Source organism: Dendrobates tinctorius, unplaced genomic scaffold, assembly GCF_039654945.1.
Source record: "Dendrobates tinctorius isolate UK_male_01 unplaced genomic scaffold, ASM3965494v1 ptg000051l, whole genome shotgun sequence".
In the NCBI taxonomy this organism is placed as follows: domain Eukaryota; kingdom Metazoa; phylum Chordata; class Amphibia; order Anura; family Dendrobatidae; genus Dendrobates; species Dendrobates tinctorius.
This window is the reverse complement of record NW_027361719.1, coordinates 14,213,402-14,226,680: the sequence shown is the minus strand read 5'-3', so window position 1 is coordinate 14,226,680 and position 13,279 is coordinate 14,213,402.

Sequence of the window (13,279 nt, the reverse complement as noted above, 5' to 3'; positions counted from 1 at the left end):
ACAGACTGATATTCTGCAAGAGGTACAGGGAGTGGACTGCTGAGGACTGGGGTAAAGTCATTTTCTCTGATGAATCCCCTTTTCGATTGTTTGGGACATCTGGAAAACGGCTTATTCGGAGAAGACCAGGTGAGCGCTACCACCAGTCTTGTCTCATGCCAACTGTCAAGCATCCTGAAACCATTCATGTGTGGGGTTGCTTCTCAGCCAAGGGAATGGGCTCTCTCTCAGTCTTGCCTAAAAACACAACCATGAATAAAGAATGGTACCAGAATGTCCTCCAAGAGCAGTTTGGCGATCAACAATGCCTTTTTCAAAATGATGGAGCACCTTGCCATAAAGCAAAGGTGATAACTAAATGGCTCAGGGAACAAAACATAGAGATTTTGGGACCATGGCCTGGAAACTCCCCAGATCTTAATCCCATTGAGAACTTGTGGTGGACAAACAAAAACCTTCAAATTAAGACAAAATAAAAGCATTGATTTTGCAAGAATGGACTGCTATCAGTCAGGATTTGATCCAGAAGTTGATTGAGAGCATGCCAGGGAGAATTGCTGAGGTCCTGAAGAAGAAGGGTCAACACTGCAAATATTGACTTGCTGCATTAACTCATTCTAACTGTCAATATAACCTTTTGCTACTCATAATATGATTGCAATTATATTTCTGTATGTGATAAAAACATCTGACAAACACACATAAAAACCAGAGGGCAGCAGATCATGTGAAAATATAATATTTGTGTCATTCTCAAAACTTTTGGCCATGACTGTACAAATGAGTTGCACAGACTGCTGCTGTTTTGCAAAAAAAAAAAAAAAAAATCTGATATGCAACATGTTTAAAGAAAAACAACTGTTGCGCTTGGTCCAGCACTAAGTGAAAAATAACATTGCATTTTAATATACTGGGTCATGCTACCCAAAGTGCTGAGAAATAAGTTGATAATGCAACAATATTCTTTAGCGCCATCTGTTGGTGCAATGTGGTACTGTTTTAAAGTGCATATTTTCATTGTGCAGTTCTGTATCTTTTTTTTTTTTTTTTATAAACTTCAGGCACCTTAACACACTGTGTCCAGTTCTGGGCACCACATTTTAAAAGAGACATTGAAAAATTGGAGCAAGTTCAGAGAAGAGCTACCAGGATGGTGAGCGGACTGCAGAGTATGTCCTACGAGGAACGGTAAAAGGGTCTGGGAATGTTTAGCTTGCCAGAAAGAAGGCTAAGCGGAGACTTAATAACTGTATACAAATATCTGAAGGGATATCACACTGTAGAGCAGACCTGGGCAAAGTGCAGCCCGCGGGCCACATCTGGCCCTTTGGCTGTCTCAGTCCGGCCCGCGGACCGAGACAGCCTAGGGGCTGAAAACCTGAAACCAGTGCTGAAACACTGTGCCTGCCCACCCGCTCGCTGTCTCCCCCAGTCTGCATTGGTGGAGGAGGGGTCTCCGGCCACTTCCTCCACCAATCAGCATGTGAAACAGCTGACTGGATGACATGATGTCATCGCGTCAGCTGTGTACCGCCGGAGAGTCAGCGCACCGGAGGCAGAAGCAGGGCACCTGGGAATGGGACCAAGGTGAGTATGTGGTGGTTTTTTTTTTCATGTGTATGAACATGGGGATTCTATGGGCATGTCATGCTGCGCACGGGGAGGCTATGGGGGTGTCATGCTGCACATGGGGAGGCTATGGGGGTGTCATGCTGCACATGGGGAGGCTATGGGGGTGTCATGCTGCACATGGGGAGGCTATGGGGGTGTCATGCTGCACATGGGGAGGCTATGGGGGTGTCATGCTGCACATGGGGAGGCTATGGGGGTGTCATGCTGCACATGGGGAGGCTATGGGAAGGCTGTATTCTGTCATGCAATATATGGGGAGGCTGTGGGGGCCTCATGCAGTATATAGGAGGCTGTGTGGGGCCTCATTAAGTATGTGGAGAGACTGTGGGGCTCATGTTGTATATAAGAAGGCTGTGTGGGGCTCATGCAGTTTATAGGGAGGCTGTGTGAGGCCTCATGCAGTATATGGGGAGGCTGTGTGGGGTTCATGCCTGTATATAAGGAGGCTGTGTGGGGCTCATTCTATATATAGGGAGGATGTGTGGGGCTCATGCCGTATATGTGGAGGTTGTGTGGGGCTCATGCCGTATATGTGGAGGTTGTGTGGGGTTCATGCCGTATATGGGGAGGCTGTGTGGGGTTCATGCCATACATGGGGAGGCTGTGTGGGGCTCATGCTTGTGTATAAGGAGGCTGTGTGGGGTTCATGCTATATATAGGGAGGCTGTGTCAGGCTCATGCTATATATAAGGGGCTGTGGGAAGTGTCCAAAGATATATAGGGGGTGTCAGCATACTTCATTATGCTCAATACTAAGTGATACAGTTAATATTAATAAAATTAATATTGAGTAGAATTAATGCCAAGCTATTAGTTCGGCCCTCCACAACAGTCATGGTCTCTCATGTGGCCCCAAGAGGAAAATTAATTGCCCACCCCTGCTGTAGAGGGATCATCAATCTCATTTGCACATATAAACACGAGAAGCAATGGGATGAAACTGAAAGGGAGAAGATACAGATTAGATATTAGAATAAACTTTTTTGACAGTGATCAATGAGTGGAACCGGCTGCCACAAGAGGTGGTGAGTTCTCCTTCAATGGAAGTCTTCAGAGGCTGGACAGACATTTCTCTGAGATGGTTTAGTGAATCCTGCTTTGAGCAGGGGGTTGGACACTGACACTTGAGGTCCCTTCCAACATATCCCCCATACACATTAGACTAACTGCTGCTAAACCTCACAATAGCAACAGGTATGGTTGACCGTTTAATGTGTATGGTGACCCCCCCATCTTCCCCTCCCACCCCCCCACAGATAAATGATGTTGGGGAGATCCAATGTCTGATTTCAGGCTGCCACCGGAGAAGTCTGGGAGCACCTCTCATAGAGAGCCCAAGAGCACCGAATGATTAGCCGGACCATTGTTCTGGTGACCTTTTATCTGTAGGGCCTTAACTAAGTACGTAATAACAGAGCATGTGGCTGATCATTATTTTTGTACGGCTTGTATAGGACATTAATTTTGGAAGATAGATTAGTCTTTTATGGTGGCATTGCGGTATGTAGCAGACTATAGGACACCGCAGTCTGTGTGCCCCAATGTATAATGGGCTCAGTAACTGTTCCCCTCATGTCCATTCTTGATGCAGATGAATGTAGTAACCAGGGTCGTAGTTACATTAGAAAATCTGTCATCAGGGTTTTTCTGTCTAATCTGAGAGCAACATAATGTAGAGACAGCGATCATAATTCAATCTATGTGACACTCGGCTGCTTGTTGCAGTTTTGATAAAATCACTGTTTTATAAGCAGCTGATCAAGGCATGTTTATGAGCTCTGTATAATTCTTCCCCCACCACTGATTGGCAGCTGTGTACACAGTGCATAGGCAGAAAGTTGCCAATCAGTGATGTGGACGGGGTTATATTCATTCTGTATAAGGCAAATCTCAATCAAGTGATTTAAAAATGTACCCAAAAATGGAACCAATGAAAACTTCAACTCAATCCGCAAATAGCGGACCTGGCAGGGGGGTTGTTATCTGACAATGGGAAAATTGTGGGTTTCCTTGTTAGGCCAGGTTGGGATGGGCGTATTTCACGGCCTGTACATGGACGACAGTGCGCTGACTGACAGCAGGTCTCCCAACTCGCATTTAGAGTCTCCTGTATCAAGGCGACCTGTAGTCAGTCCGGGCATTGCCCCCTCCTCGAGCCTCAGTTTGCCTATACCGCTGTTGGCACCCTTACATATGGAAATGGTGTAACGAGAAGAGTCCACTTAGAAATTTACAGGTTGCATGTCTGCAGAAGCACAAATCAGGTGCAATGCTTTGGGCACTGAGTTGATGTATTTTTAATTTTTACTATGCAGCATTCGTTCTTTACTTTTTTTTTATGTCTGGGAAACACCTATGGGACCAAAATAGTTACTCTTGTAGATGAATTTTTGTAGGTAATTTGCCAAATAGGCTCACTTTGGGGATATTCTGTCCTAGCCCCTAATGGGCTCTGCATACGGCGTCCACAGACTGTCCTAGAGTATCTGTACTCCAAAAGTCAAATGGCGCTCCTTCACTCAAAAGCTTCCAATGACCTATTCTGTATCACTGCGTTCAAGAGACATGACATGCATCATGGGGTTCTTTGTTTTCTTTCCCTTACTGCGCTCATAAAAAATGTGCAGCTATTATAACATTTTACTTGTAGAAGTGTAATCTTTATAATATTGGGCCATGGAAAAGAAATATAACATTTTGTGAGGTACTTTTGAACGACACCATTGGTTTTAACATATCGTGTACTGGAAAATGGGGAAAATAATTCCAAGTGCGGTGAAAATGCAAAAAAGTGCAATTCCAAAGTTTTTTTGTTTGTTTGTTTTTTCTTTTACCATGTTCACTAAATTCTAAAACTGAGCTGCCATTATGATTCTCCAGGTCATTGTGAGTTCAGACACCAAACATGTGTAGGTTCTTTTTTTATCTAAGTGGTGAAAAAATATGTAAATATGTTTAAATTTTTTTTGCCATTTTACAGAGACGTGTAGTGTCTCCATTTTTAGTGCACTGGAGCTGGATGAGGGCTTTTTTTGTGCTGAGCTGACATTTTTATTGATACCATTTTGGTGCAGCTACAATCTTTTGAACGCCCGTTATTACATTTTATTGCAATGTAGCGGTGACCAAAAAAAAGAAATTCTGGCATCTTTGTTTTTCTCATTACGCCGTTTAATGATCGAGTTAATTATTTTTTTTTATATTGATAGATCAGGCGATTCTGAACATGGTGATACCAAATGTGTGTATATTTGTTTTATTTTGAATGGGGCGAAAGGGGGGTGATTTGAACTTTTTTATATTTTATTTTAAGATTTTTAAACTTTTTTTTTTTTTTTTTTTTTTTCAGCATGCTTCAATAGTCTTCATGGGAGACTAGAAGCTGCAATACTTCGATCTCCTCTGCTACACACAGGTGTTGATCAGATCGCCTTTATGTAGCAGAAATGTTCACTTGCTATGAGCACCGAATGGATGACTATGGGGGGCTGCATTATACTATATTGAGGATGATGGAGTGCCTTATACTATATGGAGGGCTGTGGGGAGAGCATTATACTATATGGAGGGCTGTGGGGAGTGCATTATTGTTAGCAGCGGATTAATCAGCGTAACATCCAGAGTCAGCAACACAGAATGTAGATTTATTCATATCCAGGTTGAACAGCTTACAGCATGAAATGTGATCAGTCTGGTATCTGCTGTGGCTTGCAGCATGGGAGCATTACAACATCAAGAAGGGAAGAGAAGAAGGGGGCATCCTGTCTGTTTTTTGTTTTTTTTTTGTCACTGAACTTTGTTAACAATCTCACAATATGCACAATATATAAAACAGTACAGTAGTAGTTGTTGCAATACATACAGATCAATATGCAGTATTCCAACAATTATACTATATGGAGGACTATGGGAGTAAATTTTACTATATGGAGGACTATGGGGTGCATTATACTTTGAGGACTATGGGGAGTGAATTGTACTGTGGATGACTGAGGAGTGCATTATATTATATGGAGGATTATGGGTTGCAGTATACTATATGAAGTACTGTGTTTCCCATTATACTATAGAGATGACTGGGGGGGGGTCATTATAATTTTTGGAGGAGTATATGGGAGCCGTTATATTTTATGGAGGTCTATGTGGGAGTCATTATACTGTATGCAAGGAATTATACATTGTGTAGGTTTGTGTGGGGTCCATTATACTGTTTGGAGGGCTAGTGGGGGCCATTATATCATGTGGTGAGGTGTGAGGCCATTATACTGTATGTAGACCTATTATACTGCATAAAGGGTTGTGTGGGGGTTACAGTTGGGGAATCATACTATGTTGGGGTCACCATATATTGCCAAAAGAGTTGAGGTGGGGTACAGTACGGTCATCATACTGTGTGTGTGGAGGAGATAACTGTGGGGGTATCATACAGTGTTTATGTGGCACCTTTGTTGGCATACTTTTATGGGTGCATTGAAAGGGGAATCTAGGGCTTCAGTAGGAGGAAAGTTACTTTGTAAAGGTTGCAAAGTTGTGAGATAAGTTCTTCTTTGACCCTGCTGAATGTCTATGTACCCCCCTGATTGTGACCCCTTCTAGTGTGGAGCTGTGGTTGATCATGCAAACTGCTGATCAATTTATTCTTAAAAGGGACTATCAGAGATATTGGATCATTGCGCTTGGTTGATCTTCATCAATTCCATAAGAATTAATGGAGAAGCAGGGTGCATTATCAACTGCCGCTCTGTTCGAGCTACAGATTGGTGAGGTCTCAGTGCTTGGAATACCTCTTTAAGTGTTGACTTGGATGAGGTTGCCAAATCCTCAGTAACTGCTAAACAATATAAGGTATCAATAAACATTTTTGGGCATTATATTTAGATTATATTTATAAACTGTGAAAATATGATCAATAGTGGACATACCCATTACTAATATGTTGAGGCCTGCGTGCAACTTGCATTATTTGCCCTTACCTACTGGCACTTAGTGGAGCAGCTTCTAATAAATGTGGCTCATTATATCCACATCTCAAAAACAATGATCTCATTCTCTTAAATGCTCACATTACATTTTTAACTTGCACTTAGTTTACCATAATAAAAACAAATAGATGAAGCCATAAAGCTTATTTATTGATCATATACGAAGATCAATCCTTTCCGTAATCATTCTCTCCTGTGCTTTTTGTAGACTATATTCTTTATAGCAATCAGGAAAGCTTATTAAATGGGGCAAAAAAAAAAATAGCAATAGGGACCAGGCCGATGGCTTCTTGGTACTACCTTCTACTCCATAGTCTCAGTTACATTACTTAGAGGAGCAAAATCCCTAAATGGGGAGAACAAAAATCACCAAAATCCAAGAGCTGTTGGCTTATGTCAGATGATTAATGATTCTCTTTAGCAGATTCTAATTCTGTAAATGTATGCTTACGGTATTTAGATTGACATGTCAAGTGCAGCCTTTCGAGTTCAACTATACATCAGTCATGCTGAATTATTAATACCCTTCAAGTCCGTTTGTCATCAGATAAGCAGAAGTCAGTAGGCAATTCATATCTTCTGCGATCTATACAGGGTGGGCCATGTATATGGATGCACCTAAATAAAATGGGAATGGTTGGTGATATCAACTTCCTGTTTGTGGCACATTAGTATATGGGAGGGGAAAAACTTTTCAAGATGGGTGGTGACCATGGCAGCCATTTTGAAGTCACCAATTTTGGATCCAACTTTATTTTTTCCAATGGGAAGAGGGACATGTGACATCAAACTTTGAGAATTTCACAAGAAAAACGTAACTATATACTTTCATGAGTTATTTACAAGTTTCTCTTTGTTTACAGCCATTGACATGTCGCAGAGGTTAACACGTGAGGAGCGGATAGAAATTGTGTTGATGTCTAGTGAACGCAGTACCCGGGGCATTGCAGCAGATTCCAATGCAATACACCCTACATGAGAAAACTGTCGCCATTCCCATTTTATTTAGGTGTATCCATATAAATGATCCACCCAAAAATGTTTGCCTCATCACTGAACATAATGTTCTGTGTAAACTGAGGGTCCTGTTCCAATTTTTGCATTTTCCTATTCTGCAAATTCAGCGTGCCGATCAGGGTCATCCTCGTTGAGATGCTGCAGCAGCTGGATTTTGTAAGGGTGCCATTTGTGAGTAGCTAATATCCGCCGAAGGGATGTTCGACTGATGTCAGATCGGCACGCTGAATTTGCAGAATGGGAAAAAAAAATTGAAAAAAGGACCCTCAGTTTGCACAGAATATTATGTTTAGTGATGAAGCAAACTTTTTTTGGGTGGGCCATTTGTGTGGATACACCTAAATAAAATAGGAATGGTGACAGTTTTCTTGCGTAGGGTGTCTTGCATTGAAACCTGCTGCAATGCCCCGGGTACTGCGTTCACCAGACATCAACACAATTTATATCCACTCCTCACGTGTTAACCTCTGCGACATGTCAATGGCTGTAAACAAAGAGAAACTTGTAAATAACTCATGAAAGAATAAAGTTACATTAAAACCAAGCACACCATTGTTTTTCTTGTGAAAATCTCAATAGGTTTGATGTCACATGACCCTCTTCCCATTGGAAAAAATAAAGTTGGATCCAAAATGGCCGCCATGGTCACCACCCATCTTGAAAAGTTTTCCCCCTACCATATACTGTGTCACAAACAGGAAGTTGATATCGCCAACCATTCCCATTTTATTTAGGTGTATCCATATAAATGGCCCACCCTGTATTTATCTATACGGAGTCTGAATCGTATTCACTCCACATGTAGAGAACCATTCATTCCATGCATTAAATAAGTCACCTGCCATTTATCCTTCTTCAGCTCTCTTACAGTAGTGTTCGAAAACATGAGTTAATCACAAAATCTTTATACTTGTTTTTATTTCCATGCATTGGGAACATTGCTGTTTTCTAATTCTAAACATGAGGAGAAATGTATATAATTTTTAATGAGTACCTGTTGGCAGGATTGTGCATAGTAACCTACACACAGTGTCAGGTCAGCGCTGTTTTACTGAATAAAATTATACCTTTGGTTGATGAAATCCGTCATATTTTTGTTTCTTAATCTTTATTTTCAGTTTTGTGTTAATGAGATTCTCGTGCCCTAAGGCGGGGTTGGTGTTATGTGGGGCTCTGATTACCTATTCATAATGCAGACTGCTAACAGGTCACTGATCCCTCACTGACCTATCCCCTAGTTTGCATAATGAATACCGTATTTTCCGCTTTGTAAGACGCACTTTTTTTCCCCCAAAATTGAGGGGAAAAAGGGTGTGTGTCTTACAAAGAGGATATACATTTGCGCTGCCACTGAGGGTACTTGCCGCGGCACTCTGTGCCCTGATGCTGCCGCTGCGCTGTCCGCCACCGCCGCGCTCCTGTCCCCCGGTGGTTTCTTCCGCCCCACCGCCGCCGCCTCGCTCTGTCCCGTTCAGCGTGGGGGGGTCTCTGTCGCTCCATGCCTGCTTTCTTCCTGGAAAATGGCCGCCGCGCATGCGCAGACGGACATCTCGGCACTGAAATCTCGGGAGATGAGATTTCAGCGCTGAAATCTCATCTCCCGAGATTTCAGTGCCGAGATGTCCGTCTGCGCATGCGCGGCGGCCATTTTCCAGGAAGAAAGCAGGCATGGAGCGACAGAGACCCCCCCACGCTGAACGGGACAGAGCGCGGCGGCGCGGAAGAAACCACCGGGGGACAGGAGCGCGGCGGAAGAAACCACCGGGGGACAGGAGCGCGGCGGTGGCGGACAGCGCAGCGGCAGCATCAGGGCACAGAGTGCCACGGCAAGTACCCTCAGAACGGGACAGAGCGCGGCGATGGCGGCAAACACCGGGGGATAGGAGCGTGGCGGTAAGAACCGGGGGACAGAGCGTGGTGGTGGCGGTAAGAACCGGGGGAGAGCGCGGCGGTGGTGGCAAGCAGGCACCGGGGGACAGCGTGGCGGTGGTGGCAAGCACTGGGGGACAGAGTGCGGCGGTGGTGGCAAGCAGGCACCGGGGGACAGAGCGTGGCGGTGGTGGCAAGCATCAGGGGACAGAGGGCGGTGGCAGTAACAGACACCGGCAGCGGCACGCTGCACATCAAAACACCCCCTCATCCCAGCAGCAATGTTCCACTCCGGCCTCCTCCATCACCACCCCTGGTAAGCAATAAGACGCATGGATTATAAGATGCACCACCATTTTATTAAAAATAAAGTTTTTTTCCTATTTTTCTCCTCAAAATTTGGGGTGCGTCTTATAATCCGGAGTTTCTTATAAAGCGAAAAATACGGTATACTAATGTGTGTGTTTAAAAAAAAAAAAAAGCATGTCATTTAATCAAAATGGCGGCTCCTTGTGTGCCTGTGCACTTTATCGATTAGTGACTATTTTCCTGTGTTTCAAACACAAATCAATCGCCATCAATCGGGTGCGCCTGCGCATTAGCATCTATCGCGCTCCAATAGAAGCAACGGCGCAAGAGCCTCCACCTGCTCATTGTTGCTGCAGACAAAAAATGTACAGTACAACAAAATGGCGCTGGCGGCGTAGCATCTCTTGGTTCAAAATATTGTTGCTGCAGTCAAAGAAAAATTTACACTACAACAAAATGGCGCCAGAAGTGCCGCATGTGCAGTATCATCTATCATGTACCGGGAGATGCTACTGCGCAAGCGCCGGCACCATTATGTTGTAGTGTACATTTTTTTGGCTCCAGAAACATGGAGCCTCTCTTAAATCAGAGATGTATCACACAAAATAATTACCATAATAATAAATACCATTTCACAGATGTCTACTTTACAACAGCACAATTTTTGAAACTTTTTTTGTTTTGTTAGGAAGTTATAGGGGTTAAAAGTTGACCAGCTATTTTTCCAACAAAATTTGCAAAACCATTTTTTTAAGGACCACCTCACATTTGAAGTGACTTTGAGGGGTCTATATGATAGAAAATACCCAAAAGTGACACCAGTCTTAAAATTGCGTGTCTCAAGGTATTCAAAACCACATTCAAGAAGTTTATTAACCCTTCAGGTGCTTAACAGGAACTTTTGGAATGTGGGAAATAAATCTACATTTAACTTTTTTTCACAAAAAAATTTACTTTAGACCCCAATTTTTTTCTATTTTCACAAGGGTAAGAGGAAAAAATTGAACATAAAATTTGTTGTACAATTTCTCCTGAGCATGCCGATACCATATATGTGGAGGAAAACCACTGTTTGGGTGCACGGCAGAGTTCAGAAGGGAAGGAGCACCTTTTTACTTTTTGAATGTAAAATTTGCTGGAACAATTACCGGATGCCATGTCACGTTCTTGTGATGTGCCTAAAAAGTGAAAATCACCCACAAGTGATATTAATTTGGAAACTAGACCCCTTAGGGAACTAATCTACATGTGTGGTGAGCACATTGAACCCTCAGGTGCTTCACAGAAGTTTATAATGTTGACCCATGAAAATAAATCACATTTTCCCCACAAAAATGTTTTTTTTGCCTCAAATTTTGCATTTTCATAAGGGTAACAGGAGAAACTTCACCATACAATTTGTAGTGCAATTTCTCCTGAATATGCCGATACCCCATATGAGGGAGAAAGCCACTGTTTGGGCACATGGCAGGGCTTGGAAGGGAAGGAGCGCTATTTAACTTTTTGGATGTAAAATTTCCTGGAATCATTACCGGACGCAGTGTCCCATTTGGAGAGCCCTTGATGTTCCTAAACAATGGAAACCACCCACAAGTGACCCCATTTTGGAAACTAGACACCCCAAGGAATGTCTTTAGATGAGTGGTGAGCACCTTGACCCCCAAGGTGATTTACAGAAATTTATAGCATTGAGCCATGAAAATAAAAAAAAAATTTCTCCACAAAAATGTTATTTTAGCCCCAATTTTTTCACTTTCACAAGAGTAACAGGAGAAATTGCAGCATACAATTTTTTGTGCAATTTCTCCTGAGTTTGCTGATACCCTATATGTGGGGGAATACTACTTTGAAGCACAGTGCAAAGCTGAGAAGGGAAGAGGCATACTACAGTCATGGCCAAAAGTTTTAAGAATGACACAAATATTAATTTTTACAAAGCCTACTGCTTCATTTTTTCTAATGGCAATTTGCATATACTCCAGAATGTCATAAAGAGTGATTAGCTTAACAGCAATTACTTGCAAAGTCAATATTTGCCTAGAAAATTAACTTTATCCCCCAAAACACATTTCAACATCATTGCAGTCCTGCCTTAAAAGGACCAGCTAACATCGTTTCAGTGATTGATCTCCAGCCCTGTCCTCATCAACACCCACACCTGTGTTAATGGAGCAATCTGTCATGATTAAGTAAGAATGACACCACTGGACACTTTAAAAGGAGGCTGGTGCTTGGCATCATTGTTTCTCTTCTGTTAACCATGGTTATCTCTAAAGAAACACGTGCAGTCATCATTGCACTGCACAAAAATGGCCTAACAGGGAAGAGTATCGCAGCTAGAAAGCTTGCACCTCAGTCAACAATCTATCGCATCATCAAGAACTTCAAGGAGAGAGGTTCCCTTGTTGCCAAAAAGGCTCCAGGGCGCCCAAGAAAGACCAGCAAGCGCCAGGACCGTCTGTTACAAGTGTTTCAGCTGCGGATCAGGCTACCAGCAGTGCAGAGCTTGCTCAGGAATGGCAGCAGGCAGGTGTGAGTGCATCTGCACGCACTGTGAGGCGGAGACTCTTGGAGCAAGGCCTGGTCTCAAGGAGGGCAGCAAAGAAGCCACTTCTCACCAAAAAAAACATCATGGACAGACTGATATTCTGCAAGTGGTTCAGGGAGTGGACTGCTGAGGACTGGGGTAAAGTCATTTTCTCTGATGAATCCCCTTTTCGATTGTTTGGGACATCTGGAAAACGGCTTATTCGGAGAAGACCAGGTGAGCGCTACCACCAGTCTTGTCTCATGCCAACTGTCAAGCATGCTGAAACCATTCATGTGTGGGGTTGCTTCTCAGCCAAGGGAATGGGCTCTCTCTCAGTCTTGCCTAAAAACACAGCCATGAATAAAGAATGGTACCAGAATGTCCTCCAAGAGCAACTTCTCCCAACCGTCCAAGAGCAGTTTGGCGATCAACAATGCCTTTTTCAACATGATGGAGCACCTTGCCATAAAGCAAAGGTGATAACTAAATGGCTCAGGGAACAAAACATAGAGATTTTGGGACCATGGCCTGGAAACTCCCCAGATCTTAATCCCATTGAGAACTTGTGGTCAATCATCGAGATGGGTGGACAAGCAAAAACATTAAAATTCAGACAAAATAAAAGCATTGATTTTGCAAGAATGGACTGCTATCAGTCAGGATTTGATCCAGAAGTTGATTGAGAGCATGCCAGGGAGAATTGCTGAGGTCCTGAAGAAGAAGGGTCAACACTGCAAATATTGACTTGCTGCATTAACTCATTCTAACTGTCAATATAACATTTTGTTACTCATAATATGATTGCAATTATATTTCTGTATGTGATAAAAACATCTGACAAACACACACAAAAACCAGAGGCCAGCAGATCATGTGAAAATATAATATTTGTGTCATTCTCAAAACTTTTGGCCATGACTGTATAGTGCAGATTTTTCTG